Genomic DNA, 6,801 nt, shown 5'->3' on the forward strand with positions numbered 1-6,801 from the left:
ATAGCCAAGACATGGAAGCAACCTACATGTCTATCAACAGAGGAATGGATAAAGATGTGGTACCTGTATATAATGGAATATTACTCAGCCATTAAAAAGAATAAAATAATGCCATTTGCAGCAACATGAATGGACCTAGATATTATACTAAGTGAAGTCAGACACAGAAAGACAAATATCATATGATATCACTTACATGCAAAATCTAAAAATAATGATACAAATGAACTGATTTACAAAACAAACAGACTCACAGACTTAGAGGATGAATTTATGGTTACCAGAGGGGAAAGGTAGGGGAGAGGGATAGATTGGGAGTTTGGGATTGACATATACACACTGCTGTATTTAAAATAGATAACCAGGAAGGACCCACTGTATAACACAGGGAAGTCTGCTAAATACTCTGTAATAACCTAAATGTGAAAATAATTTGAAAAAGAATATGTATATGTATAACTGAATCACTTTGCTGTACACCTGAAACTAACACAATATTGTTAGTTAACTATATTCCAATATAAAATAAAAAAATTTAAAAAGAATTAGATTGATTAACACACTGTTAATCAAATACACTGAGGACTGGGAATTGGTTAATGTATTTAGCAATGTGCAAGTTATTTGTTACTTTGAGAATAGCAAATAGAAGAATGGGCATGAAAACCTGATTGAAGTGGGTTCAAAAGTGAATGGAAGGAGAAGAAATGGGGTATAGGCAATTCTCTCAAAGAGTTTTGTTATACGTAACACAGCACAATGCCTCAGTAAAAAGCTTCCCCCTCTCCGTGGTGGAAATGGGATCCAACCAAATCAGCTGCCCTGACTGATATAGGCTTCTTTTTCTTAAGAAAAGGACATATGTCATAGAAATTTCAGCAGCAATTCATTTTGTGAAGTCTTGGAAGACAGAAAATATAATCACACTAACACTTGAGAAATAACACTTTTCTTTAAAAATGAAGAGTGTTACCTATCTGTTAATTTCAATTCATTCATATTGACACCAGATGGTCTTATAATAAACTATTCCTTTACTCTCTATATAGGTGAGGTGAGCCAGTCCTAAGTAGTAGTAGTAGTAATAATATTAATATTAGAAGAAGAAAAAGAAACATTCCTTGTCTAATCTTAAAATATTTTTTTGTACATATGAAATAAGCACTATTGTCAAGGTAATTGATTTTTGACTATCTGGAATATAGAAACAATAAAATCTGTGTATTGGGTTCAAATTCAAATGTAATCTGTCATTGTTATTATCAAATATGCAAAGCTTTACCAGAAATCAAAGTAAAAGCCCCTAAATATATGTTTAGTATTCAGAAATGAGTCTTCAGATCATAGTACTTAAACTGATCAAAATAACCAGAACTTGATAGTATAGGAATAATTAGTTTGATAATTATAATCACTTTTTTGGATTAATGATGTTGTGATTTCATCAGTTTTAAGCAAGGAGAGATTTTGAAGGTTGAAAGAAATAATTAATAGATTTTGATCAATTCAGTCATGCTATCAACTGTCAGCAGGATGTACAAAATACAAATTTTTGCTACGTTGTCAATATAGTTGCTTTCCACATGATTTATTTAATAGTAATGCCACATTTAAAATTTTCAAAATCTGTAAAATCATGTGTTATATTATAGTATTTGTCAACTTTCTTTCTAGATAAATGAAAGTTTTGGTTTTAGTGTATATAATTCCTAACTCTTCACAAGTCAATGTTTCACTTCTCTTGAGACTTAAGATTTTTTGCCCAAGAACTAAGGACTGTTACATCCTTGAAAATACCATATAATGTGTACTTAAGACTAAATGGCTTCTCTTTCACATTCTCCTATCCATTATCTGAAGGAAAATGGAGCAAAATTGAGCCAGTTTTCCTTTCCTTTTGAATGCTTAGGTTGAATTCTCTGAAAACTTGTATGCATTTAAAGGGAGGTTAGAGTCAAGTCCCTGTAATACCAAGGTGGGTTTAAAGTAACAGTTGTCAGTATTTAAATGTTTCCTTCCAGGAACGGAAATCAAGAGCCCAACTCCACACCCCTCAGAGAAATTGATTTATCAGCATAAATTCTTGGCTTTGCCAGTATTGAATTTCAAATTATTAAATAAGCAACATCACAGTTAGATGCTTCGTACAGAAAATGTATAGGGCAATAGAAAAAGTGAGTCATTTGGTATGACCCATGCTAGTTTACAAAATGTGTGATCTATATGAAATAAATAGGAATGGAAAAGTAAATGTAGTATGCATATGGAGTTACATTATGTTTGTGTGTGTGTGTGAGGGTAATACACCAATTATTAAGTATCTTTTACCAAATACCTACTTTTCTAAAGTTGAACATATCTATGCATTTGATTTTTCTCAATTTTTATAGAAAAAAATGATATTGTATTGTTTTATTTTTTCAAGCAACTGAAAATCCAAGTGAAAGAAAATGTTCCCTTCTTACAATGGATGCACACCAAAATTACAAGTATTTACAAAGCAACTGTCCATGAAAACAAGCTGAAGACTAGCAGAAAAGATTTTCCGCAGCCAAAGGTATAAAAGAGGAACCACAACTAGAAGTGTGGGAGAGGACAGCCCACACCCCTGGATAGGCAATGCTCAAATGAGAGGAATAACAATTGCAGAGGTTCTTCACAAGGAATGGTGTGTCTAAACCTCACATCAGGCTCCCCAGTCCAGGGTTCCTGCACAGGGAAGAAGAGCCCCTAGAACATTTGGCTTTAAAAGACAGTGGGGCTTGCATGTGGGAGAGACAGAGGACTATATGACACAGACACTCTGCTTTTAAAAGGCATGCACAAAATCTCACATGCTCTGAATCCCAGCTCAGAGGAAATAATTTGAAAGGAGTCTGGATCAGACCCATTAGTTGACCTTGGAGAACAACTTGGAGAGGCAAGAAGCTACTAGGACTCCCACTGGAGACATAAACACTAGTGGCAGACATTTTTGGAAGCTTGTTCTACCATGAGGACACTGGTGCTGACAAAGCAATTTTTTATTTTATTTTATTTTTTGTCTGTGTTTGATCTTCCTTGCTGTGCGCGGGCTTTTCTCTAGTTGAAGTGAACAGGGGCTACTCTTCATTGCAGTGTGCAGGCTTCTCATTGCGGTGGCTTCTCTTGTTGTGGAGCATGGGCTCTAGGTGTGTGGGCTTCAGTAGCTGTGGCACGTGGGCTCAGTAGTTGTGGCACGTGGGCTTAGTTGCTCTGCAGCATGTGGGATCTTCCTGGACCAAGGCTCAAACCCACGTTCCCTGTATTGGCAGGCGGATTCTTAACTACTGAGCCACCAGGGAAGCCCCAACAACATCCTTTAAAAGAGTTTATCTGGGGGGATAGTGTCTTCCTTTTCATCAGTGTTTCCAAAAGTAACATTCTAGCAGCACTACAGTTGTCCAAAGTGTTACCATTAAGGGAAATTGGGGGAAGGGTACATTGGATCTTGCTGGATTATTTCTTAAAACTGCATGTGACTCCACACTTAAACAAATAGCAGCGGCATCAACTACCATTTATTCAATCAACAGAATTTCTGTTGAACATCTTCTCTGCTGGGGACACAGCAAACCACACAGACAAAACCCTGCCCTCATGGAACTGGCTCTCTACTAGGGGTTGCCTCATCCAAAGCTTCACTGGATCAGGATGTTTATAATTCAAGTTATAAAATACATGCTGATTATGGAAATGTTGATTACAAATTCTGGTCCCCCACAAGATAGGTCTGATCAGGTTTCCTGGGTTACATGACAAGGCTCGTCGTATTTGTGAAGACCAAGCCTTTTCCCCACGTGGTAAATAAGTGAGTCAGCTCCACTCTGATGTTTAAAATACCTGTAAAAGGTAAAAACTGCTCTATTCAACCCATGCTTGGAATGTCTAACCCCCTTCTCTTTCATGCTTCTTTGCAGCAGGCCAGTGAGTGCGTCCAAGTAGAAAGCTGCGGACACAGTCGGTTGTCACGGAGATGATGAGACTGTGATGAATCGCAAATCCCAGCCAGTTGCTCCCAAAGAGGGAGGCTCCTCCCAGCCCTTGCAGCGCCCTCTATATCCAAGACAACCGGGAGGAAAATGCAGCCAGCAGAAAGAACGGGGCGGCCCCTGAAGCGCTGAGGCCCCTTCCTCTCCTTTCTGCCCCAGCTCCAGGATTTCCTCCATGATGGCCTGTAACCGCTCATCCATAGAGACCTACTAATACCTGCTGCCGAAAGGGAGCCACGCGGCGGACTCCCAGGCACCCCTTTCACCTGCGCCCCTCAGGATGTCCCTGGCAGTCCTTATAATGCTGATGATCGTGGTGGGGTTCCTCGGCAACACCGTGGTCTGCATCATCGTGTACCAGAGGCTGGCTATGCACTCCACCATCACCCTGCTGCTGGCCACCCTGGCCTTCTCGTACATCATATTGTCCTTGTGCTGCATACCCTTCACCGTCGTAGCCCTTATCACTGTCTCCTGGCACTTCGGGGACTCCTTCTGCAGTCTCTCGGCCACGCTCTACTGGTCCTTCATCCTGGAGGGTGTGGCCATCCTACTCATCATCAGCACGGACCACTTCCTCATCATCGTCCAGCATCAGGAAAGGCTGAACCCCCACAGGGCCAAGGTGATCACCGCCGTGTCCTGGACTCTGTAGTTCTGTGTCTCAGCCTTGTCATGGGCGACTGGCCGCAGGCGGAGGTGCTGGCGTGGGCCCTACAATGCATGCTGGGCTACACCGAGTTGCTGGCCAGCCGCGCCTAAGTGCTGACGCTGGTGGGGGCCGCCTTCTTCACGACCTTTGCCGTGATGCTCAGCTCCTACCTGGGCATACTGCACACAGTGTGCAAGGGCGCTGTGCACGTGCACAACCAGTCCGACAGCCTGGACCTGCAGCTGCCAACCCGCACCAGCCTGCGGCGGCTCCAGCAGCAGCAGCAGGTCAGCCTGGACCTGAGCTTCAAAACCAAGGCCTTCACCACCATCCTGATCCTCTTCGTGGGCTTCTCGCTGTGCTGGCTGCCGCACTCCGTCTACAGCCTGCTGTCCCGTGTTCAGCTGGAGGTTCTACTGTGGACTCTTGTTCTATACCACCAGCCTCTGCGTCCTAAAGCTCAGCTACCTCAAGTCCATCTTCAACCCCATCACCTACTGCTGGCAAATCAAGAAGTTCTGTGAGGCCTGTCTGGAGCTGCTGCCTCAGACCTTCCAGATCCTCCCCAAAGTGCCTGAGCGGATCCGGAGGAGAAACCAGCCGAGCACCGTCTACGCATGCACTGAAAATCAGTACCCTGTGTAGGGGAGGGGCGGTTAGCCCCACCCCCATCCCCCATCCCCCACTGCCCCCCACTCAGCTTCCTGGGACTTCCATGCAGTCAGCACTTGGTGGGGCCTCTTAAGTACAAAGGGACTTATTTGTTACCAGGTGAGCTGCTTCTCCCAAGTTTGCACCATGAATTATTTTTGTTTCTCGCTGAGGGTCTGATGGAAACTGGACAGTCAAGACAAAAGGGGAAAGGGGTGGGTGATGAAGGAGTTGGGCCAAACCTTAGGGAGGCGAGGGGAACAGGGAGGGTGGTTGGCTGCGGGGCAGGAGGAAGGCTCTGTCTAAAGAGTTCCCTCAAGACCTGCCTCGGAGACACCCATAGTGCCATGTTCTGACGTGAGAAACCCGAGTAGGTTCATCGCTGGGTCATCAATCACTACTGGGTGCCAGCATTCTTCAGAGGCGTTTGTGTTTGTGGCATATGTTGTGGAAACTTGCAAGGTTATTTACATTGGTCAGATGTGCATTTTGGATGATGCCAAATCACGCTTTCTATAAACCAAAGTCACACAGGAAGCAGAGGAGCCCCTGGGCTTTTCAGCTCCCCATGTGACACATGGGAGGCCTTGGTGGATCGAAGCCCAGAGAAGGTTTGGGGGCAGCTCAGCTGAAACGATAAGACCGTCCCAGTTCACATCCTCAACCCTCCTCCCTGGACTGGCCCACCCGGCCCCTCACCCTGAAGCTTGTCACCTCCCTGCCTGCCGTGACAGCTCCCACCCCTTCTCTCTTTCTCACCTCTGGTCTCCAGTTCCCCCCCTTCTCATTTGACCTGTCCCTATGAGCAGGAACCACACTTCTTTTCCTGTGATTCATCTTTTCAGCAAGTACTTGTAGCGACTTGCTTTCAGTCTCAAAAGTGGTCTGGGGCTTTGTTTACATGTTTCTCTCCACACCCTGCACCTGCCACATCACCCTGTCACAGGACCTGTGGCGGGGGCACAACAAGCCCCTACCCCTGCCACCCATTCCTTGGCTGCCCCTATTGACCTCTGTTTTCCTCTACCTCACTCAGGGCTTCAGGAGTCTGACTGCTGCCATCTGGGTCCTCTCCAGGGACCTTGTTCCCCCAGCCCAAGCAGGATTGGGATCCCAGGAAGTCAGCTGCCTAGAGGGAAGAGGACCCTTCATCTTGTTCTGTACATGTGGCCTCTAACCCAGGGCCCCCATTACCATCAGGAGCTTCTGATGCTGCAAGTGACTTTCCTGAGTTCAGGGCATGCAGTTGAGTCCATGGAGCTCTCTTTACAGTCTCAGATTCTCATGAAAGTCCAGCAGTGAGGTGGGTTCCCTGCCCACTGAGTTGTTCAGGACTCAGGCTCCATCCAAGGCATCATCCTCATCTTTGTGGTCAGTCCAGGCCACAGCCAGGTCTGTGTCCTGGCTCCTCAGGAGCCAAAAGTGTGGAGGAGGGTGGGATAAGGCACATCTACACTCCCCTGGTCTTTCCTGGTCTTCCCTGGTCCA

General features: G+C 44.9%; 1 pseudogene; it reads left to right on the forward strand.

The window, feature by feature from the left end:
- Positions 1–4,188: 4,188 nt before the first annotated feature.
- LOC103074073 (probable G-protein coupled receptor 45 pseudogene) lies at positions 4,189–5,307 on the forward strand (annotated as a pseudogene).
- The last annotated feature ends 1,494 nt before the right edge of the window (positions 5,308–6,801 follow it).

This window comes from Lipotes vexillifer, unplaced genomic scaffold, assembly GCF_000442215.2.
Source record: "Lipotes vexillifer unplaced genomic scaffold, Lipotes_vexillifer_v1.1 scaffold1107, whole genome shotgun sequence".
In the NCBI taxonomy this organism is placed as follows: domain Eukaryota; kingdom Metazoa; phylum Chordata; class Mammalia; order Artiodactyla; family Lipotidae; genus Lipotes; species Lipotes vexillifer.